A 25,654-nucleotide genomic window follows, 5' to 3' on the forward strand; every position below is an offset into this window, starting at 1 on the left:
GGGGATCAGGAATATCCATATTAAATATCATGGCAAGATGCACTACAAGATAATTTAAACAATTTTAAATGACATTAAATGGAAACTGTACGTACAGTTAGGAAATGTAGGTGATGTATTTACATTTGCATGAAACTTTAGTTGGATAATAAACTCCCCAAATCAACAACAATCGCCATTCAGTACATGGGAAGCATAGCATATTGTCAAGGAAATCAATGAATTCATACTTGAAACATTCAGTCTTCAAAATGATTAAAAGTGTTGCCCTGATAGGGGTGCCAGGTGAAAGGGATGTCTTTCACATTATTGCCTCACTTTATTTTGCACAAAAATGACCAGTGCCTCTGTATTCCCCACAAACTAAATATTCTAACCTTGAAGAGGTTAGATGAAGCAAGTTTGGACCCCACGCTTGAATAAGCTCTTTGTGTCTTGACAGCAGTCTCGTGTCTTTCTGTCATTTTTCACGTTTCTGTCTTCCTACCTCTCATCTCTGTCCCTTCATGGTTGGAGTCATTAAGCCTCAGGCTTAACTGAAGCATTTGTAGCTCGGAGCTAAGACAAACAGCCAGACGCTGCCATCCTAAAAAAACAAATATTGAAATATATGTCACCGGGATTAACTCAAGAATCAGGGATCACGGTTTCAAAAATGTAATTAGTCAAACATCAGTGAAAAGGTAATTCAACACCCAACTTTTCTAAATGTTAATAAAATGCATATATATTCCCCGTACATATTGATCCAAACTGTAGTGTGTATTGCTGCTTGTGAGTGAATGAGACAGTTGGCGGGTGGTTGGTGTTATCCTCACTGTGCCCAGGCCTGCTCTGCCAGGCGTGCCGCAGCAGCTTTTCACATCTGGCGCTGGGCCTCGGGGAGATGGCAGGGGACGGGACGCCCCGCCGCGGCTAAATATGGTGCAGGGTTACGCCACACGTCCCTAATCACTTAGCTGCTGTCTGGCAGCCCACCACCACTTTCCCAGAACCCTCATATATCACCAGTGCTACACATCTGTGCAGCTGGTAGGCATCTCTATTTAATGCCCCCACCAGCTTCCTCTTTACTATCCCAATGATTATTGGTTGGCTTTATATCCTCTTCCCATCCCATTGGTTTTATAATAAGGAGTACCACCAGGTCTGTGTTGGGCAGCAGCAGGTCTTCATTGAGCATTGACATAATGAACCTTTTTGTTGTGAAATAAATATATTTTGTTAGTTTATAAAAAAATCTCCATGGGCCCAAAAGACCCGGTACAGCGTCCAGCTCTTTGATGTTGTTATAAAAGTCATGATGCTAGATGGGCTATTTATATAAAGGTTTTTTTTTTCTGATTCATTTTTGGTATGTTATTTTATGTGTCTTTTATAAAAATGTATTTAATTTTTTCTTGTCTTTACCCTTCTTTAACCTTGTTTTGTCTTCATAACTTTTCTTTTTCAATTATTCTCTGCTTGTCCTTCACCTCCTGTTCTGTCTTTTTTGATCGCTCTCACATTTGCTTCCAAAGAAGCTTCCATTTTAGATTTCCATCAACTCCTTTTCATCTTCAGCTTCATGAGGTCGTCTTTTTTCTCAGTGTGAATATTCAAATATGTTTTTTTTTTTCTTTTTTCTGAAGACCAGTGTAATTAATCTTTTAACTAGTCTACTTTGTCGTGGTCAAGGAGCCCAAATGTCCTTCAAATGTCTTGGTTAAACTGTTCGTATCAGTTTTCCACAGTTTGCTGTTTGACACTATCTCGTCCTTTTTTATAATCCAGCTACCAGTTTTGTTTTTTTGGCTTGTCCACATCTTCAATGTTCAATTTGGTCTCCTTTTATCTCTACTCTTCCTTCAACTATTTGTTTCCATTCACTCTCATATCATTTCATATTTTAGTAACCTTTTACCCAGAATGCCATGAAATTTGGTGAGGACATTAAGCTTAACTTTCATTGAGCTTTCGTCCAACACCAACCTTATACCAAACCGTTCACAACACATCTCATAATCTCACTGTATCCATATAAAGAGGAATTTACAGTAAAAAAACAGCACAAAGAACGTTGTTTTTGTCGTTCCTGCCACCCTCCAGTGAGTCTGTTTACAATATGTTGTTCAGCAGTACATGGTATTGATCAGTGTAATCAATCCATTGGTTATGCATGCATGAGTGCATTTCCTGTTGTGCCTCATACTCAGAGAAATACTATGTCAGATTCAGAATGAGAAGCAGTATGTCTGCCAGACACAGAGTGGGTAGTACCATCTAGACATAAAACAATGTAACCCAAATATACATTATGTCATGTAAAACTATGTATTTAGTTGGGTAGTGTTTGAAATGTTGAACAAGTCAGATTTGTTTAGCCTTGGTGTTAGAATAAAAGCCAATAAAGCACCAAAAAGATTGGAATTCATGGGATCAGGAAAATCCATGCCAAATATAATTGCATGTTATGGAAACCAAACATTGAAACCAATGAAAGCTGAATGTGGACTTAAGGTATTTTTCCAAAAAGCTGAAAGACTTGGCGCAGTGTCAATGCAATTAATTAATTCATCCTACATGTCAGATTCAGAATATAAGGAAGCATCTGCATGCCAGCCACAGAGTGTGTATTCCTATCTAGACAAACTGACATAAAACAATGTCACCAACATTTGATGTGTCATGCAAAAATATGTCTTTAAATGGGAAGTTTCCCAAAATTGTGAGTTATTTTGGCAGTGGTGTTAGAATTACACTGTTGTGTCTCGTCAAATGTGTTAGTTATGTTTCTGTATTTTGTCTGTCATTTCCTGTTTTATTTTGTACTTACCTCTTGTCTTTCATTTCAGGCCCTGTTTCTTCCTCCCCTGGTGTGTTTTTCCCGCCATAGTCAGCGTCTGCCCCGCCCCTGATTGTTCCCACTCACCACATGTTTAAATAGTCCTGTCTCTCCCCTGTCCTGTGTCAGCTCGTCTGGTTTGTTTCCCAGAATGGTCGTGCCAAGCCTCAGCTCTGAAAGGATCGCTTTTCACTCATGTCAGGTTTTGTTGTGTTTGTTTATTTTATTAGGCTTAAGTTTTTATTAAGTTCTCTTTTAGTTACGCTAGTTTTTTCCTCCTTGTGAGCGCCTTTTGTTATTTCCACCACCTACGAGGGATTACCTGATCTGTTAAAATAAATACACTTTTTTTATTACATTCAAGACTTTGTCTCTGGGTCGTACATTTGGGTTCATCAGTTTGTGTCGAGGTCCTGACATAAAGACAATAAGGCACCAAAAACATTGGAATGCATCCACTGGGGATCAGGAATATCTCTACCAAATATCATGGCAAGGTGTTTGGCACCAGATATTTTATTTGACAAAAATGGAAACAGACATTCAGTTTTCAAACCTTTATTTAACCAGATGGTCCCATTGAGATCCTCGATCTCTTTTTCAAGGCAGACCTGACATAAAACAATGTGACCCAATTAGGTATGTATATAATGCAAACAAAAGTCTTCAACAGGAAGGAGTAACCCTTCACTGAAAACGAAAAGCCTTTTGTGAATATCCCTGCCTGTATACGTGGATTGCAGGTGTTATTTGCTTGTGTGGACCGCAGTGGTTACCCACCAGAAGTGATGGTGATGTAATAGCTGTGATAAAGTGGTCGATCAGCCAGTAGCAGGATGTTGGGGGGTGGTGGAGGAGGGGTTGACATTGTAGGTTAGACAAGCACAGCCACACAGAGGGTTGCATGGTGTTCAGTAGATAATGAACTTGTACTTGTCTCTTGCTTGTATTAAACTCCAGTGCAGGGGAAAATGCAGGGAGACAGAAACAAGGTGGGAGAAAACAGCGGGAGTACAGGTGACAGAGGGAGAAAAGGTGAGAAAGGAAGTGAAGAGGAAAAGAGGGATACTAGAGTGTGAGGTAAAGTGGGAGAGAGGCAGAGAGCTGTGTGTTTCTGTTGTGCCGGAGCTGTCACTGTGAGTACTTTTAACTGATGGGATCCCAGATCTGAGGCTCACCAATCATTATCCCTTGTCACAACTGGAAAGCGTTAGCGCAGACACACGGGGGCAAAGAGATGGAGAGACAAGGCTCTCCTCAGATGTCAGCATGATATACTGTGTGTTGGTCACTGGGAACATTATCACCCTGCAGACGCATATCAGCAGCTATTTATCATCTTTTCATCTCAGATGCTGTTGGACGAATAAAGAAATACATAGTGTTTTCATCCGAGAGGATCTGAGATCTCTCTTTTAGTATGTGGCATAACAGATGGCAGAGAGGGTTAACTTTTAAAAGGAACTGTGGACTTGAATGGTGAATACAGTTGATGTATTCATGTATGATGCTGTGTTTATACAGCATCAGTACCTGCACTTCAAAGTGAACTTTGTTGAAACCCTAACCCTTACCCAGAGTTAGCAGACTGCTGATTTGTTTACTTCTCTTTGTATCTTTGAGAGGATATATTATGCTCATTTTCAGATTCATATTTGTATTTTGTGACAAATGAGCTGACTTGAACACACATAAATACTATGTCATATTTTCTACAAAAAAAACATAATTATTTGAAATATTCCATCATAGCATAAGAATTGTACACATCTTTATTTACTGTTTTGAGTGTTTTCCCGCCAGTTTGATTGCTCTGCCCCGATTGGTTTACCTGTCCTTTTCCTTTTATCCTCCTCATCCCTACAGTATTAAGTGTGTGTGTGTGTGTGTTTGTACGTGTGTGTGTTTGTAACGTGTGTGTTTGTACATTTGTGTTTGTACGTGTTTGTGTTTGGTTGTTTATTTTCTTCACTCCGTGCAACCTCGTCCTTCCACAGAGTCAAAGAGTTCCCGCCTTTTTACCCAATACGTCATCAAATGTCTCCTGCTGCCTCCCTTATCTGCATTTGGGACCTTTTCCCGCTCCGTACACTTCAAACTGTTACAATTTTTATATTGATATATTTTATAGTAAAACCAACACATTTAGAATGCAGCATTCTCTGTAGGGTTGTTCAACATTTTAAATGTCTTTGTGTGGGTGAACAAGTTCATGCTCAGGAATGTTCTATATATTAGTTTACATTCACTGCATAATATTCGTATTCTTACTGGAGACCGTCTTTGAATTGTTGACTGGTAAAAGGAGGTTAGCATTAAACATATAATATTTAACAATTCAAATCTTCACACGCAACTTATTTGACACTATAATATCACATCCTCCTATGTTTTTTTGTCAAATTACACATTTTACTATTTGTCTTACTTCTCTGGTTTACAACCCCTTCACCCATGCCCGCGTTCACTGCCCCCCTCTTCACCCCCAGCACTGTTCAGATTCCTATTCTCCACCATATTCCCCCCGATGATTGTGTTGCTAATCCTGACTGGGATCGCTCCGGTACACCCGCCATCACTTCACGTGACAGAATAGAGACGATCAGCCTGAAATCTGCTCTCTGTGGTGCAGGATTTAGTATGTGTTTGTGAGTGTGTGTGTGGTAGGCGGGGGTGTATGGGAGCATGTGTTAACAAGCCTATTTGCCCATCCGACTGTTAATGTGTGAGAGTGGGACAGGGTGGATGCTACCTGCTCTCTGTAGAGACTCTGCCGGAGCACAGGTGGCGCTCAGCGTGCGTCCGCACCCCCACATCCCTGTGTTTGTCAGAGATCAGACTGTGTGTGGCTATCTGCGCCTGAGTGTGTTTGTTAGCCTCAACTTTGTGACAAAGACGACCCCCCTCCCTTGTTTTGTTTTTTCAATTCTGTATCATGCAGATATTTGCCCTATATTAAAGGAATCAATCGTCTTTTTTTGTAGCATTCTCTCAAGCGATTATTGTGAAATGTGTTGTTCGCATTTAAGAACCAACTTATAATTTGTTAAGCTTTTTAGCCCATTGTTGTGCCTTCGGACAACTTGGAATTGGAACATTTTTACAGAAAAGGTGCAATTAAACGTAAATGTGGGGCGTGACATGAAGAAGCGGTCTGACATCAGAAAACAATGGAAGTGTATTGTAAACCATAAACCATCAACCAAAATCCGAAGTATTATTGACTGTATTTATTTATTGCTAGTTCATACCACATAGTTAAACTTGTTGTGCACTCGAAAAACTAAAGCTTAGCCCTGGCAAAGCGACTGCATGCTATATGCTTCAGACGGAGCCACATTTCCCCAGAGAAATGGATGGGGTTAGGGAAGAGCGTAGGGCTCCGGAGGGTGTTTAAAAAAGCATTAAAAAAAACTCCATAACAATAGCCCTACAAAGACCTTGTAAAAACCCTAAGCATTGTAAAAGCTCTGTTAAAACAAGACTGTGGTAAAAGACTGGTTAACCAGTTGAGCCCCGAGCCTGTTTTTCAGGCCTCAGGCTCGAAAATGATATTCCCAGAACAATTGACTATATCTTCACTTCTAAAAGGGTAAATTAATAATCTTTTTTCTCAAAGCAATGATAAACCTGAGAGTTGGATGTAGACAAGTCAGAATCAATATATTAATTTTAAAGTAAATTCAGATTGAACATAGTAAAACATTTTAAATTATAGTGTCCGTCCAAAAAAACCACATTACTTATCGTGAAAACCACCCTTGAATGATGGGATAGTACAACACAGTCTCACGGCATTTTTATGTTATAGTCACAAAATGAATCTATTGATTTGTGTTCACCAGCATGATATCGCCATTTTTTCCGTGTCACACAGAACAATTTTAAAAGCAATGTAAATAATAACAAATTAGAAGGAAAAAAAGATTAAAAAATACAGATTTCAGTATTCTGAGGCTCTGAGCCCCATTTATTTTCCTCGCGGACGGCAAATAAACTCCGACATTATACGATTTAAAATCAAAACAATAATCGTGGCTTGATATTGAGTAAGAACATGTTTTTATGAACCCCACAGCTTCCGGTCTTCCAAGACCCGACTGGGCAAAAAGACGTGTTTCAGGCACGAAACACACTACCAATAGAAATACATTGCTTTTAAAATCGTTCTGTGTGACACGAAAAAAAGGGGGAAATCGTGTTGGTGAACACGAATCAATAGATTAGATGTTGTGACTAACACGAAATGCTGTGAGACTGGGTTGCAATACAAGTGTCACCTATTTTGCAACTTTAATCTAACAGTATCAGTGTCACCGGCAGAATCAAAACGTTTGAGTGTGTGTGTTTGTCGCCCAGCCAAGCATTCTGTGGCTCCTCTCGATACCCACGTGCCTTGTTCAGCACAGCCTGTCCTGGCCATCTGCCACTGCGGGCCCCAGGCAGGGCTGCAGTCTGGGCGTCGGGCCCCCGGTGGTGCAGGGGTACAGAGAACAGTCGGAGCCGGAATCTCACTGTGCTGAAGGAGGACTACACTGACGTGGCATGTTTGCAATTTGTTAACACTTTATTTTAACCCTCTCTTTAATAAGTATTTATAGGCAGTATATAAACACTTTGTAACAGGTTTATATTGTAATTGAAAACCAGTTAAGCCCCTTGCCCCCGGTACCGGGGGCAAAACGCAACATCTTGCAAGAAACAGCGCCTGAGGGCTTCTTAACATTTGACAAACTAAGAATGTGTCATTCCCACTTAACGGGAAGAAACTCAGCTATCAGACAATATTAACAATTTTTAGCTAAAGGAAACACAAGGGTAATAACAAGCCTCTGAATTAGCCCTGAGCGAGAAAATGCTAACGAACTTACCACAGAACTCACGGTATGAATACTTTATTACTTATCTAGCAAGCTGAGATTCCACAGATTCTAGAAGTATTAGTATCATCACTGAGCGACCAAAACTCGCGGCAGGGGAAGCAAACCCAGACAACATACAACGTAGCTTTACGGGACCAAAACGGAAAATAAGGCTTACCTCTGCTGTTTTCTGATCAAAAGTTGTGTTCAATGGCATGAAACGCTGCTGAAGGTTAATCCAATGTCACATGTGTCACTTTGAAATGATTACTTCTTATCTTCATTATGGCAAAAAGCGTAGTTTTCAGTTTTCAGAGCGTAACATAGCTTTTGGTTTGGGCAAGCTGCGTGCGCTCACTCTCATTCCTCAATGGTGTTTGTGGATTTAGGATCCCCCCCTCGATTCTATTGGCGGTTCAAAAGAGGTGTCAATCATCAAAATCGACCAATGGGTTCCAGAGAAACGGCAAATCCACCCAGAGGTGGGGTTTTTTTGTGCTAAACCTTTCTAAAAAAGGTCAAATGTCACTTTTTGTTTGCATCAATCTTGATACAGGGTACTTATTATATGTTATAGTTTGGATTCCTAAAGCGTTTAGTGTTCGATCGCATCATTTAAGGGTATTTCACAATAAGTAATGATTCTTTTTTGGACGGACACTATAATTTACATTTTTTTACTATGTTCAATCTGAATTTACTTTAACATAAAACAAATCTATATTGATTCTGACTTTTCTACATCCAACTCACAGGTGTATCATTGCTTTGAGAAAAAAGATTATTCATTTACCCCTCTTAGTAGTGAAGATATAGTCATTTGTTCTGGGAATGTCATTTTCGAGCCTGAGACCTTAAAAACAGGCTTTGGGCTTAACTGGTTAAAGTGGCATTCCTACCGATTTGAATCCTGGTAGATTACTGCTGGTAATTGTAATACTACTGGTCACATGCGGCAGCAATGCCAACTATTGTAATATTAATAAATAACCAATAATTTGACTTTTTTTCTCATTCTGTAAGCATATGTCATATAATGCTGAGACTGCTTTACAAACAGTAAAAGGAATTGATTACCTCGCTGAGAAGTTGGAGAGGTTCTCAATGTGTGGCTCATGTAACAGCTAAATGTGACTCTTGCAGTACTCCCTGTTCAATTTTAAACGGATCTGCACAACAAGTCCTCCAACTCATACGACCAAATAGGTCGATTGCTCAGCAGCTTATTAGGACCTATAGTCACGTTTTAAAGTTTAGCACCTCTAGTGGTCGTGAAAGAAACAACAATTTGCAGCAATTGCAAAGGCTCCAGAAGGTCGTATATTCACAAATAACACTCTGGAAAATCCTAAATTGTAGAATAGTTTGGCCATTTAAATGCATTTTGATTGGACTTCTAGCGAGAAGTGTATATTGTACTTTTAGGATCCACGTCCAGTGGATGTGTAGGATCTATAGTTTGATAGATATTACAAAGATTATTTGAGGTCTCGCCAGGAGAACGTGTATGTCTTTCTCCCTATGTAAAGTTAGCGTCAACCCTCACCGGGTGAAAACAGTATTTCCGGCCTCGAAGTGTTCATAATAAAACCGTATTCCCCTCACTGCCGTACTCATCCACTAAAACACATCAGTTTATCCTTGTTAATTACACAACATTAATTGGTTTAAATTGTGTACACTGCTTTTGTGTTTTTCCCATAGATTTTTCCCTTTCGATTCTGAGAGACACATTTCTTTTTTCAGAGGTTTTGATAGGCTAAAACATGGAACTACCCATAATCCTCAGCTATCGTTGAAGCTCGGTGATTGGATGTGTTAGCCGCAATGCACATTGGGATATGGTGTTTATGCGATGTGAAATCCAAAAACATTAAAAAAAAAAATAATAATAACACTTTATTCCGAGTGTGCTTGCATTTTTCTTTGAAAGTCATCACATAACAGCATTGTAATACACAGTTCGGCTGCATTATAGGTCCCATGTCTGGTTATTACCCGTCCCCTTGTGTGTTATGAAGGTTTTTTTGCATGTAAACGGTCTGCAGAGTCAAAAACCCTCAAAGTACACCCTGTAGCGAGTAAAACTCTAACACAGAAAAGACCTGTCTATGCTGCCCCAGAACGCCTCGCTGGAGATTTCTCTTTTTACATTTGTTTCTTCCGGGAACCGCAGGACGTCTTGCGGTTCCCGGAAACAAAATGGACCAATCTGCGGAGCTCCTCACACACCAGGATCCCTTGGCGTCACTATCAAACGCAGTGGGGGGACCTTTAGCGTACATTTTCAACTAACAGGGAACAGGGTACCATTGACTTGCATAGAGCTCCCTGAACGCTGGTAATAGACGAGTTGGGATCGCGGAGAAATGCTATCCGCAGACCCATTCTCACAGCGTTCATAAACCTTTTTCTTACGCAATATCAAGCCACACTTATTGTTTTTACTTCGGCTGTGAGTGTTTGTGTGTGCTCAGGATGAGTTTTGCGCTGTCTCGCTGTATCGCCGACCCGGAAACCACACCAGTAAGCCAGCTCACTGAGCAGCAAGCCTCGCAAGGTCCAGACCAATCAGAGCACACTGGGCTCACAGGGAGGGGGGGGGGGGGGGCAGGAGCTCCAACAAGCCGTTTAGGACAGAGAGTGAATACCGGTGAATACACTATACTTTACAGAGATGCTGTATGAGAAACCAATGTGAGTTTGGAAAATTGCACAATATAAATCTATTCTAGTAGATCTCAACAATGGAATTATGATCAGTGGAAATGGCCATGACATGTCTCCTTTAAATAAAGCTCTTCTGACCTTAGCTGTCATGTGGGTATATATTAATGCTGCCCATTATGAACACAAGCAATTTTCACCCATTTATTAATTATATGTTTTAAATTTGAGTGTTTCCTATCCCTTAAACCTCCAGGGGTGTACACAGTTTAATACTGGCAACTTCTAATTATGGGAAATACGAAAACGTTTTTTAAAACTACAATTCCTAGTAGAGACGTGGCATAGAACATGTTGCGAAACACAATTAGCCAGCATGTGTAGTTCTGGGGGATGGGGGGTGGGGCTGGACCCATTTGAATCCAGTTTTGGAAAGTCTGCCGTGGTTTCATTCCATTTCAAAGAGCTGTGTGAAGCTCGGCGTAACCTTGGCACACTGCCACTCCAACATCCAATCACAGAGCTTGAGGACTAGGGATGGGTATCGTTAGGATTTTATCGATACCGATACTGCTTATCGACACCGGTATTTTTCGATACTCTTATCGATACTTTTCAATAATTTGGTGCTCAAAATTATAGACATGATTACAAGATGTGAAGATTAAACAACAGTCATTTTATCGTAATTTATTTTTATTTATTATTTAATGTAACTTTTTCAATGTCATACCAAGCAGGTATGAGTGTGTTTGACAGTGTGTCTCTGGAAGGGGGGCGGTAATTAGGGGCAGTTCATAAATCCATGTAAACATGACCATTATTCAGGCCCATTCCCAAACCGCCCCCTACACCCTACCCCTACACCCTACCCCTACACCCCACCCCTACACCCTACCCCTAAACCCTACCCCTACACCCTACCCCTCCGTTTGCGCGTTCACGCGGAGGGTCCGCCATATTGAGGGCTGTTCCAAAGCAACGAGTGTGGAGGGGGAGTGGGCTATCAAGCCCTCAAACAGCGAGTCTGCAGCGGTGCTGACTTGAGACCGGTCTCTACTGACCGGAGTCACGCTGTGTGTGTCCGTCAGGAAACAAGCTGTTTACAAGTAGTTCCAGCAAACATCCACTGATAAATTGCGATGTTAACAACCTCATGATAACCTCATATGTTTTTAACTTATGATCATACCTGTGTTTAGTCTAGAAAAAGGTAAATGTGTGCATTTTATTATAAAGTTGTGTATATTTACAGACCGTTGCAAAAACTAAGAAGCTTATAAACATCAGGTTTAAAACTAAAAGAGCTTTGAAACACAATGAAAGATGTTTGGAGTTTTATTTGAGTTATTCATTTAAACTTTTTGTCTAAGAGATGCTGATTTGAAACCGTTGTTACACACAGTTACGGCATTTCCTGTTTCTGCCGGAGAGAGGGGAGGCCGTCCCAAAGCTTGCTGCTGTATTTACTCCCTCCATCTGACAGGAGGGAGCCTCGTTGAGCTGTGAGTGTGGCTACAGACGGAGTTCACTCCATCACGGAGGGGTAGGGTCGAGGGAGTGATTTGGGATTGGGCCTCAGTTAAAACGAGACGCTGCGTGCGCACCTCCTAAACCGGAAGCTCCGGTCGGCTAACCAGTATATTGCGTTTATTATTTATAATTGTAATGATGGATTATCAGTAATCATTTTAAAGTTACACAGAGACATTGGATTAACTGTTTTTATGCCCTTAAACACAACTTTTGATCACAAAACAGCAAAGGTAAGACATAACCATCATCACGGCTACGTAAAGTGAAGATGTTTTCTTGCTCTTTCCTGGCTGCTAGTTCAGTGAGTTTTGGTCGTACAGTGATGAGACTTACACCAATGGAATCAGCTTTCATGTGATATGTTGTTTGTGCAGATAAAATGATGTAGAAAAGATCGCTTTTGCCAGTTAAGTGCTAAAGTAGCCGTTAGCCCTGTAAGCCCGTTTTGCTAAATTTTGATTTAGACTCTTGATGTTGGACTTCTGTTCCGTGTAGGTAAAATGGTTAATATCGTCTGTTAGCTGAGTTTTCCCCGTTAAGTGGGTATGCATCATTAATAGGTTGTTAAATGTTAAGATGCCTTGAGCCTGTTTCTAGCAAGATGTTGCGTCTGCCCCTATGGTCTGCCCCCAGGAGTCTCACAATAATAAGAGCGCTGTTAGGAGTGAGGGTTCCCAACCAATCAGAATTGTTTAAACTAAGGAAGTAGCGTAATTCATATATCGATAACAGCACCATTTGTCCAGCGGCTTAACGGTATACCAATACCGTCCAATCAGGTACCGGTACTGACTTAGTACCGGTTCTCGATACCCATCCCTATTGAGGACTAATCACGGGGTTTGTCAAGGAAAGTGGATGTTGTAGTCCCAAGCGATAGCTGAGCATTATGGGTAGTGTTGTGTCTTCGGCCATCCTAAATTCCCCAAAAACTATTTGTTTCTCCGAATCGAAGGTTAAAAACACAAAAGCATTGTACACAATTTAAACCAATCAATGTTGTGTAATCAACAAGGATAAACTCATGTTTTTTAGTGGATGAGTAATGCAGATATCACTGTAAAATCATTTGACAGTGAGGGGAATACTTCCGGGTTTATTATGAAAACTTCGAGACTGGAAATACTGTTTTCACCCCGTGAGGGTTGACGCCAACTTTACATGGACGCTGCCGTCAATAGAAATGAATAGGGGAAAGACGTAGTATATACACATTCTCCTGGCGAGACCTCAAATCATCTTCCTAATATCTATCAAACTATAGATCCTACACATCCACTGGACCTGGATTCTAAAAGTACAATATACACTTCTCGCTAGAAATCTAATCAAAAAGCATTTTAATGACCAAACTATTCTACAATTTAGGATTTTCCAGAGAGGGTTATTTGTGAATATACGACCCGCAAATTGTTGTTTCTTACACGACCACTAGAGGTGCTAAACTTTAAAACGTGACTATAGGTCGTAATAAGCTGCTGAACAATCGACCTATTTGGTCGTTTTTTGGAGGAGGACAGGCTGGATCTGCATTATAAAATATATATACACGTTTGTGACTTAAAGTGGACAGATTATTCTCATTTTCAGATGCATATTTGTATTTGTACCTCTACTGTGACACCTGCTTTAATGTCCAAAAAGGGCCTTTATTTTTCTATCACACTATCTTATGGAGGCGTTTCAGGCAGTTTATAAGATTATAAATATGAGTGATGATATCATAGATAAGCAATTAAATCACAAAAAAAGTCACACAAAAAGATTCATAATGATCCAGATGATGTTATGTTACATGCGTTCTGAAGGCATGCATGTTCCTTTACCTTTTTTAGACAACTGTTATCCAGAATATACTTAATATTGAGGACATTACTCTAGCTGTGCCGCACACCTCAAAGTGACTCGTATTAATACTGTGGGCTTCAGTTAATTTTCCATCAAGTACAGTAGAGCGACTGAACCATGACCCGCCTCGCACGACCAGCTCTGTAAATGTCACCCATATGGCCCGCTCATTCATTTCCTACAAAACAAAAGACTGACTGTAAGTGTATTTAAAAGGCAAAAGCAGCCAGAAAGATCCCTCTCATCCACCTCTCATTTTCCCATGAACTAGAGGTGCTCTTTTAATTTCCCTCTCTGAAAGGTCAGTCGCAATGTTCTTCATCTCCTCCTTAATTGATTCTTTAAATGCAGCTCGTCTTGCGCAGGGGGAGTTGGGGAGGAAAACTAGAGAAGTGTTTGCCTGCCTTTAGTCACGGGTAAAGGGCCTAAAATGGATACCCATCTCCTCCTAATTGTATTGGCTGTGTGTAAATGTATGTTCCTGGAGCTTGAAGCCTGGATATGTACTCCTCGGGCATATCAAAATCTGGAATTAGCCATTTGCAAATGGAAAGAAAATAGTCTTTAGCTCAAATGGGCCAGGTAAACTTGTTTTCTGTGAAAAATACACACAATGTGGCTGAGCAATGGTTGTACTCAAATATTGACATTTATGAGCACATGTCTTTGATATGTATCGGAGACATAGTAATTTACTCAACAACTTGTACATACTGCGGTTTCTGCACGCACAACAGCAGCTAACCTAGGTTTGTGACCAAGCACGTGAAGAAGGGACCCACTTAAGAAGCCCCAACTCCACAAACTATTTTATTAGTCCGTTTTTTTCATAGTTTTCTAATTGGTAGTTTTAATCTTATATCCATAACTTCTTATAACCTTAAACCTAACCCTTAAACAGTCATGGCATCATAAAAGCCATTACCGTGACCTGAATCTTTTTGGGAAATGCGGAAGTGCCTTAAAGCTGCACCAGCAGGGGTTTTCTCCGCCAACATTTATTTTTGTTTTCTTCAGCAGGAAAATCCTCAATTTTGAAGTGTAATCGCAATCGCCAGAAATAAAAAGCAGTTTCTATGACACATAGAAGCTTGGGACATTTATTCAAGAGGTTATTTATAAGAATTGTATGTCCTAGAACAAATCGTAAAAAATATTTAGGCTTGTGTGAATTTGGGCAAAAGGTTGTTTAAAAAAAAAGGTTGACTTTGAGGAAAAGGGAACCGGAAGTGGTAACATGCAAACTTGTTTTTTCTGGTTTTAGGGCTCAATCCTGCTCTTCTCTACTTTCCAAATAGTTTGGCTGTCAGTGTTAGGATCTGTCTGTGTTGTTGTTTTGTCTTGTCTTTTTCTATCTTTGGTTTCCTGTGTTATTTTGTAAAGTGTTCACCCCCGTTTCCTGCCTGTTTGCTTTCTGTCTGTTTCCCTCCCTGATTACCCGATTGTGTTCACCTGGTGCCTCTGTGTTTTCTCCTCCCTCCTCACCTGTCTCGTGTTTATGTGATTAGTCCTGGGTGTATTTAAGTTCTGGGTTTTCTGTCTCTCTTTGTCGGGTTGTCTTGTGTAATGACCAGTTCATCGGTGAGTGTGCCGTTCTGTCTCTGTTTATTGTATATTTGTAGCCTGGAAATAAAGGAGTTATTTTCGTTATATCTGCATTTGGGTCCCGATTCCTGCACACCGTAACAGTCAGACTTTTATTGACATTGCTGAGATACTGGATCCCAGTAAGATATTACTTTGGTGAGTGCAGAATTATCATAAACAAAATAAATGACAGTTATGGAAACGATATACCTGTATTTGCCTTCAATGCTGTTGTAATGCTAAAGATGTATTACAAATAATCATTGATCATGATTGTCATTTGGGGCACCTATTGGCCAATATAAGAGTGATGATTTGTGCCAGTGGCAGATGAATGATGTCCATCAGATCCTCTCCTAACACCAGCACTGCAATGCCTCCCTCTGCTTATCAGATCACCATCTTTAATAGTGTTGCTCTGACTGCTGTAGTCCTTGGTCAAGTTTCATCCCAGGCACAAAGGCTTACACACCATACAGTAACTGTCATTTCTCACTTTCTTATACTGTAGAAGTCTTTCCGTAATGTATGCCAACACACCCCAATGAAGCTATTTGACTTTCACTCTCGATCAAAACAATCGAATGCAAATGAATTATCCATACTAGTTAAAAATGCAGTTGAGCAGAGGTGGGTGGCACTTTTGGCAAACTTAATATATGTCCTTAAATGTTGACCTGATAGAAAAAAGACCTGCTTGGGACACCCACGAAGACACAACTTGTCTGGTGTGGACAACGCCGCTGGATATGGAGAAGAAACAACAAACTGTTGAAGAGTTAAGAGCACAAAGACCATGGAAAGAAAACAGGAGTGGCATGCCAGCACGAAAAACAGGCGCCCCGACTTTTCCTGCACACAGCCATTCGTAAAGACTAGATCTGATCCGTCTGTGTTTCAAACCTTACATAAATAACTGGCTGTTTTGAAGGTTGCCCCTGTTTGATTGTCTACGACATGAAGACATGTGAAACAATCAAACTTGTCAGTGTGTATCCAAAAGTACCTAAATAGTGATATCTTTGTGATATTTCTATTACAGATTTTGTGATACTTTTAGAAAACATGGACAGGTTGAACTCCCATAGACACCCCCCCCCGCCCCCCCCCCCCCCCCCCACACACACACACACACAGTCACCCTATCACTGAGTAGAGATAGTGTTGCTGTTATCTTCACGCAGTAATTTGGAGAAACCCCGATCCCGCTCCCCAGGGGGAGCATGCCCAACAAAAATGATCTATGGCATACAAATGAGCCCAGTACATTTATTCATAAATCATCATGGCTGCCTTTGCTGGCAGAGCCCTTTTTAATTGTCTTTGATTAACAGTGGCGTGTGCTGGAGATAGGCGTTTGGCTGCGTTCAGGTCCACTTTTGTTCTCGGGTGGTATCACCAGCTTTCCAGGGAAATCATGTGTCAGAGAGGAAAGAAATCAGGGGCCCAGCTTGATATCAATACGTGTCTGTGTGTGTCTGTGTGTGTGTGCGTGTGTGTGTGTGTGTTCATAGACTAATACTAATGCACAGACTCCTGTGGCATGCTTAAGTGAGAACAAGCAGGGTTCAGTGTATAGAAGGATGATTATGTTTGAGATACATGAACAGACAATGTCTTTATTAACATGTATGAACACAGCAGAGGAGTGCAGATATATGTTAAAACAATAAATACATTCATGGAGCCAACACATGTTAAAACATTGGACTTTTTTTATATTCTTCATACACAGTTGTAATGAGGGATATATACAAGGTGTTGGGTCAATCACCATTAAATCATCTGTGGCTCAGATGTTACTTCCAGTATTTATGTACACTGCTGAATTGCACAAAACACCTGTTGTAATAGAGGCACGAGGCACGTGCTTTCAGAAAGTAGGCAATGGAGTTCTGATCTATGGCTGAGATATCCTATCTGCCATTACTGCGAGTGCAGTACCTATCAAAACCTTTCAAATGTCAATAGATTTTGCATTGCATTGCTAAATAGCACTAGATACAAGTACAGTGCAGCCGAGGCAGATGGAATGTCATTGGTTTAGCAGGATTATAAACCAGGATTGTAGTGGACAAATGTAATAGTTTGAGGAATTTCAATCTGGGCCAAAGTGATGAGCTTACATACCAACCTAACACCTGCTAGCATGACTCAAAAGCAGATGCTTCTGTAAAGGATATAAGGGTTTGAGGAGGCGTGAATCTTTTAGTGCCGTCCTAACAGTTACCAGATCCTAGAACCCAACGATAAATTGTATAATTTGGAGAACAGAGAGCAACATTTTGAACGGACCAATCAATCTTAGATCAGTATGTCGGAGGGAAAGCCTAGTGTATCACTCACCCTTCACTTCAGTTCAAATGTAATCACAAATGTAGCTAGGACCGTCTTTCTGAAACACTACAACTGTACCCATGACAATTACAGCACAATCTCATGGATACAAAACAACCTTCCCCACCCACTTACGAACAGCAAACACAATGACAGCATGTCAACGCAACCTCCAGCCAACTGGACTGAAATCTAAATTAGTTCTGTCAATTAAGTATTTGTCACTCAAGCGTAGTATTCTTTAAGCTCTATTCAACAAACAGAACCTTTCATAGCATTGCATTACAAGTGCACAAATAAAGTATCCAGGTACAATGTGCTCTATTGATTGTATGTTTTTCTGTTTGCCGTAGTGTTCATTGACAGCTTCAGTCAAAATCAATGACATTTCCTTATGCTGCCAGAAGACATCAACACAAATTGATCTACGTCTGTATGAAATACGAAATGTCAATGGATGTACAAAGACACGTTTTTTGTCTCTGTTTTGCTTCTTTAATAGCAGTACTTTTATTGTAAGAATAGTATTTCCTTTTTTATGTATTCACATTACTCAAAAACATCATTAATGGCTCACAGGCAGGGTTTTACAACTTCTTAAGGATTCTCATTAGGTTTAATAGGAGGAAATTATTATGCTGAATCGACAGTGTGTTACAACTAGGTACTGTATGCAAATGCAATCATATATTTCATACATTTGCCAGCATCGCGCTCTATTAAAAAAATAACGATGTTATTGCTACGTTTGATTTAGGGTACAATTCTCAAAGGCTTATTCAATCACCTTTGAACTAGTGATGTGACGTTCGCAAACAATCCGATTATTTTGAAAGGCTCTTTGGTACGAATTAAGGGAATCGAGTCCTACTTTTGCCCCTTTCACACCAACGCGTTTTCAGCTCCGACTCGGATCTGGAGCCTGAAAAGTACCGGTTTTTCCTGTTCACACTGCAGAGGGGTCGCCTCTTAGCTCCGGAATCCGGTTCACTTCCAGCTCCAAAGAATTGTCGGTCTAGAGGCAAGAGCTTCGGAGCTAAGAGGCGGCGTCGTTTACGTCTCTCTTACGTTAAGGCGGGGGCAGGGGCATGGGCGGGATCAACCTCCTGAACAACAACAAAATGCCTGCATTTTTATCCAGTTTGTACACAACGATGGAAAACCTCAAACTGAATAAGCAGCAGTGGTCCACTGAAGAGACCAGCTACCTAGTGGCAATCTGGTCTTCCGAAGAGGTACAGAGGAAGCTGGAGGGGAGCACGCGGTCCAAAGCTATTCTGCAACAATTGCAGCGAGAGATGGCAACTGCTGGTTATGACCGCAGCATTTTACAGATTTGCAACAAATTGAAAATAAGGATAACCAAAGCGAACAGCGCTTCAATACAATCGGCCATTGTTGTTGTTGTCGATGTGAGGGATATCCGCGGGGTTTGGATTTTATGAAGCAGGCACGTAAACGGTGACGTCATGACGCAGCAGCGGCAGCTCTGGGCGGTGTGAACAGAGCGGGAGCAGAAAAGGAAAACCGGAGCTGAACCAGAAAAGCTCCCGCTCGAAGCTAGAAAGGGAAAAGCGCTGGTGTGAAAGCTGCATTTGTGAGAGCCGTTCTTTTTATCGTTGGTTCACTGCCTGCCACAAATCCACTCGCCTTTAAAGGAACTTGATTTCCTGAATGCAAATGTTCCATAGATGATGGCATAACACATGCTGCTTGAGTAGTAGTTTGGCTGGCTGAAAGATGTAGCAAGTTATACATTTTTTCTGTGAGTAAAAGTAGATTTCTGGCAATACAGTCAATCATTATCCTGGTGATTATTTTGCAGATAAACCTATTAAACCCGCCCCCTTAAAAAAACTGCTCTTTTGAATGGCACCCGGAAAGGAACGGAGCCTTTCAAAGGAACGTAATTCCCATCACTACTTTGAACAAAGTATGACTGTTTGGCTTCCTTTTTTTCATAATTGTCTTTGTTGCAGTGACGTGCAGTGAGGTTCATGGCTGGTGAGGCACTGACTCTTTCAGAATCAGATTTACAAATATTATTATATTTTGCCCTTAATCGAAATATTCTGTTATTTTCAAAAGCTTTTTTAGTCTGATGCTTCGATTCAATTCAAGATCCAATTTTCAATACAATTGTGGTCTTACCTTTAGGCTATACTTGAAGATAAAGTCCATGCGCCTATCCTTCTGGACAAAAATCTGTATTACTTTTTGTGATTTTAGGTAGGTTCTTTGTTGCGTTTACCGTCTCTGTATAGAATAACAGTAGCAACAAGAACCTGTGGGCTCACGTACGCCCCCTTCAGTGCAGCAGAGTACTATCACCTTGTGAGGTCCATTACCCCAATACTCAGATCACTTCACTGGCTCCCTGTAGTTTATAGGATTACGTTCAAAATCCTCACTCTCACCTACAGAGTTTTGCACGGTCAGACTCCTGCTTATGTGGCCGACTTAATTCATCCTTATACATCAGCCCGCCCACTCAGGTTTCACAGGCAAAATGTACTGTCTGTCCCACGTACCCACCTTAAGACCCGCGGTGATCGAGCGTTCGCAGCAGTGGCTCCTAAACTATAGGTTACTTACGTAACCCCAGTTCTCAGAGTAACATGAAGTGAGATGTCTCACTATGGGATGCGCCTCATCGCGGAGCAAACGGAAGCATCAATCTCATTACGCCAATCCTGATTGGCTGGTGATCTTGACGTCAGCGTCAGGGAATTCACCCCCAATAAGTAGCTTGCGCCACGACGCATGCGTCATTCAAAAATAAGCACCTCTTCTCGCTTCACCATAGCAAGGAGGGCCGTCTGGTGAGACATCTCACTTCATGTTACTCTGAGAACTGGGGTTACGTAAGTAACCTATAGTTCTCATTCATAACACTCCGTTCGATGTCTCACTATGGGAAATTGTAACTCCCGTATTGTCAGACGAGCTTATCTCGAAAATCACCAAACCAACCAGAACTTAACAGGTAGAGCTCTGACTCAACCAGGTGCCCAGCACTGCTTGAGTCACACTGGGAACAGAACCTCCAGCCTGTAAAGAGGCGGACAAAAGTGAGCGGCGAGGACCAGCTCGCCTCTCACCCTAACCCTAACCCTAAACCTAACCCTAACCCTGGACAGAGCCCAGGATGCAGCCAGACCCTGAGTCGAAAGAGCTTGCGGACCCGAGGGTGCCTGCGAACTCTGACTCGTATGAGCCCCAAAGCAATTGCTTCCACAAACCAGTGGGAGAGCCGTTGCTTAGTAACAGGCTTGCCCTTATAAGGGTTAGCCCAGGACACAAGGGGTTGGTCATTATGACGAAGCACCCTTGATCTGTCCCTGTACGTGCGTAAAGCACGGGCTGGACACGGCAAATCCGGCCGCTGTTCCCCGGAGGAATACAGTGGCGGGGAGGATGCCTCAATGTCAAATGTGGTACCTGAACCAACCGCCTTAAGATAAAGGTAGGGTTGGGCTTCAACCACACTCTGTTTGCCCTGGGGCAAACTGAGTGCATGAAGACTGTACAGATAGTGCATGAGTGCCACTGGCTTGCTTGGCAGCTGCCAGGGTCAGCTTCATGTCACACTGTATTCAGATTGTACCACTCACGGGCCAGGCCCATAGAGCCAAGCGCTCTGGGTGTGGGTGAAAGATCGCCCCCCCCGCTTGGGACAGTATGTCCCTGCGTAGTGGGAGCTGCCATGGCTGCCCGCACAGCAGCTGATATATCTCCGCTAGCCAGTACATAGCTGGCCAGTGCGGAGCTATCAGGATAAGTGTGTGGCGTTGCTCTCTCACTCTGGCCAGAGTTGGGGGTATCAGAGCCAGGGGTGGGAACGCGTACAGAAGGCCCGGGGGCCAATCGTGCGCGAGTGCATCCACGCCTAACGGTGCATTTAGATCGCGCATCGAAAAGAACAGCTGACACTGAGCGTTGTCTTTCGATGCGAACAGATCGACCGCGGCTCTGCCGTAACGCACCCACAGCTGGCTCACAATCCTTGGATGTAGAGTCCAGTCTGCATAAAGTGGTATACCTCTGGACAGTAGATCTGCCCCGAGGTTCATCACTCCCGGTACATGCGTTGCTCTCAGAGAGAGGAGACGTCTACCGCTCCATAGGATCAGTTTGCGCGCCAGTGTGTGTAACTGGAGAGAACGCAAACCCCCTTGGCGGTTAATATACGATATTGTGGTCGTATTGTCTGTCCTCACGAGGACGTGATGTCCCCTGAGGAAAGGCAGAAAGCGTTTTAGGGTGAGAAAACACCGCTAAAAGCTCCAGGTAATTTATGTGCGCCCGCTGGAGGTCTCTGCTCCAGAGACCCCTCACCGGGCGACCTTCATAAATACCTCCCAAACCTGTCAGACATGCGTCCGTGGTGACCACTTTCCGTGAAAGGACAGCACCCATAGGCACACCTCGTACTAGAAAAGGCTGGTGCAGCCAGTGGCGCAGTGCCATTACGCATTTCACAGTAACCATCACTCTCACGGCACGCAAGGTTTAGTTTTAGGGCGGCCACCCAGCGCTGAAACTCCCTCATGTGTAAGCGTCCCAGTCGTACGACCAGGATGGCTGACGCCATGAGCCCCAGCAATCGCAGGCATGATCTGAAGAGAACATGTTTGCGCAGCTGGAAAAGAGCGAGACAAGCTCTGAAAGCTTTCACTCTTTCTGCTGACAAGCGAGCTGATAAGGGCACCGAGTTCAGGCGTAAACCCAGGAAGAGTATAGTCTGCGCGGGGCACAACATGCTCTTCTCTGTGTTTATTATGAAACCCAGGTTGAGCAGGTGCTTTACGAGGACATGTGTCTGCGTAACAGCCTCCTGCTCCGACTGTGCGAGAAGCAGCCAGTCGTCCGGGTAGGTCGCCAGGCGAATACCCTGTTGTCTTAACGGGGCTATCGCGGCTTCCGTACATCGTACAAACACCCTTGGACTGAGAGACAGACCGAAGGGGAGTACTCTGTATTCATAACAGATCCCCTGAAATGCGAATCTCAGATATTTCCTGTGTGGGTAATATACTGGGATGTGAAAATACGCATCTTTCAGGTCGACTGATGTAAACCAGTCGTCTTGTCGCACGAGCCGCAGCAGAGATGTGTGAGTGAGCATTCTGAACTTATATCTTTTTAGATATTTGTTCAGAGCCTTCAAATCAAGTATTGGCCGAATTCCGTTCCCTCCCCGTTTGGGAACGAGGAAGTACTTGGAATAGAAGCCGCCCTGACTCTGCTCGGCGGGTACAATAGATATAGCACTCTTTTCTAGGAGTGAGAGAATCTCTCTCTCTCCAGAATATGGGCTGACTCTCCTCGGGCCTGCGAATGCAGAATGCCCGAGAAGCGAGGGGGGGTGACGGTGACTTGGAGTCTGTAGCTCCGTGTAACTGTCTTGAGAAACCCAAGCAGATGTCCCGCTGTATGCTCCTTAGAGCCAGCTGAGATGTCACGTCTCTTCCCCTCTGAGTCTCAATTTGTTGTGTTATGGGGCCCTCCAGTGTCTGAGCACTGTGGTGCCCCATTTCGACAATCCCCGCCGACACAGCGCATGCGCGTGGCGGTGGTGCCCTTACGGCTCCAGCCGGCACTGCGCATGCACGTGACGGTGGTGCCTTCACAACACCAGCCGGCACTGCGCATGCGCGTGACGGTGGTGCCTTCACAGCTCCAGCCGGCACTGCGCATGCACGTGACGGTGGTGCCTTTACGGTGGGCCCTTCGAGGGAGGCAGAGGTGGAGGGCCTCGTCCTCCTTCTTTTTCGACTCGCATCTCCTCTGCATGGAGGCAAGAGCGGAGCCGAAAATCCCCTCGGGAACGATGGGCATGTCAAGCACATCCTCCTTTTCCCGATCTGGGAGGTTGGTGAGGTTGAGCCATCTAGCTCTTTCCTGCACCACCATGATCCCCATTGTTTTGCCCGTGGCCTGGACGGCGAGCGTTGGACACGGAGACAAATGTCTGTGACCGCGGCCAACTCATCCAGAACGGCCGGTCCAGGATTACTCAACATATCCTCACAGAGCTCCGCTTGGTATGCGGTTAGCAGTGAGGAAACGTTCAGAGCCCTGGCGGACAACGCTGCGGCTCTGTAGGACCGTTCAGTCATGGTCGACTGGAAACGGTCCACCTTCGCTGGCAGCGTGGGGTTCCTGCTTGGTGACGGGCCCATCCTCGGTAGGAGGTGGGCTGCCACCAGCAGTTCCATCGGCGGTATGCGGAGCAGGCCGAGCCTCTGCGGGCGAGACCATGGTGAGGTCTCGCCGGGAGCTCCCGCTTGGTGAGGCGTGGGGCTCCGTTCCCGCGTCTCTTGCCGCCACCGGGTCCCGGCCTTACACGGCGTGGGATCCCGGTTCCGCAGCTGCCGCTGTTAGTGAGCCCCAGACCGACACATTGAGGGGCTCAGTCTCTGCGGCGGACGCCCCCGTGTCTTGATTGCCAAACGGCGAATCAGTGGACATGAGGGAGTCCTGTTCCAAGAAGCTAGCTTGGTGTGCTAGCCGTCGGTGGAGGCTCTTTCGGGTGAAGCGGGCACAATGCCCGCACGAGCCGGGGTTGTCGATAGCCTCCTGGGCGTGTTCCAGCCCGAGGCAGGACGAGCAGACCTGGTGTGAGTCTGTGCCTGCTATCTTCAACCCGCAGCCGCATGACCGAGCCTCCGAGTCCCTGACTCCTCTGGTGTGAGGGGGAGAGGCGTCCATCTTGTTTGCCTCGTGGCGTGGAGAGGACCCGCTCGTAACAGGTACGTCGTTGAGAGAAAAAGTGTTACCAACCCGTCCTTAATCCGGAGAAAAAGGGACGGTGTGGGTCCTTTGTTCTCAAAGAATATTGACTGGTGTGTCAATATACTTCTAATCTTTTTCTCCTCCGTGAGAGAGAGAAAAAGAAAAGCGTCCTCGCTACCGTGGTGTCGGTAGTAAGGGGAAGCTAGCTAGCAACAGGTGCGTAGCTAGCTTGAGAAAAAAAATCAAAACCTTACCTTACTTTCCGGGGAAAGAAACGGCGAGGGTCGATTTTAATACTAACTGGCGTTAGTATTACCGTCTTCTTGCGAAGCAGAAGGAGTAGCCGGCGAGCAGCCCGTCGACCGAAATGGTTATATTTGGGTTCAGTCTATGGACCGTTAAGCTTGTCCGGCTACTATAGAGATGTGCTCTGAAGCGAGAAGAGGTGTTTGAATGACGCATGCGTCGTGGCGCAAGCTACTTATAGGGGGTGAATTCCCTGACGCTGACGTGAAGATCACCAGCCAATCAGGATTGGCGTAATGAGATTGATGCTTCTGTTTGCTCCGCGATGAGGCGCATCCCATAGTGAGACATCGAACGGAGTGTTATGAATGAGAACTATGGAATGCTCTGCCTGCTCATCTACGGTCTGCGGACTCTGTTGACTCTTTTAAAACTTTTTTAAAGACATTCCTGTTATTGCGCAATCCGAGGTGAGGCTGAGCTCGTCGCTGCCTGAGCTCGCATCTCTCACCGTATATAGGAACAGTAAATACGCCATTTCAGCGATTTTTACTATACAAATTATCGAAATTATTGTAATCATACAGAAAAACATTTATAGCACAGACCAGTGGAGAATATTAATATTTATTTAATTGTTATTTGTACTTTTCATGAAGATCTCACGTCCCTGCTTTGTTGGAATGCACACGTGTCATAAGCTAAAGCTAGCTCTGCTGAAGCCACCATCTGAAGGACCAGGTTTGAATTAAGTAGAAGATACACTTTATTAATCCCTTACAGGGAAATGTCTTTCCCCACTCTGTTGTGTTTACACACATTACACACACAGGGGAGGATATACATGCATGCACAAACACAGAGGATACACATGCAGATAGGAGAGGTGGCAGAGCAGAGAGGCTGCCAGGTACCCGGCGCCAAGGGAGCAGTTTCGAGGTTAGGTGCCTTGCTCAAGGGCACCGCGGCAGTTGCCTTGGAGGTGAACTGGCACCTCTCCAGCTACCAG

Source organism: Gymnodraco acuticeps, unplaced genomic scaffold (genome assembly GCF_902827175.1).
Source record: "Gymnodraco acuticeps unplaced genomic scaffold, fGymAcu1.1, whole genome shotgun sequence".
Classification (NCBI taxonomy): Eukaryota; Metazoa; Chordata; class Actinopteri; order Perciformes; family Bathydraconidae; genus Gymnodraco; species Gymnodraco acuticeps.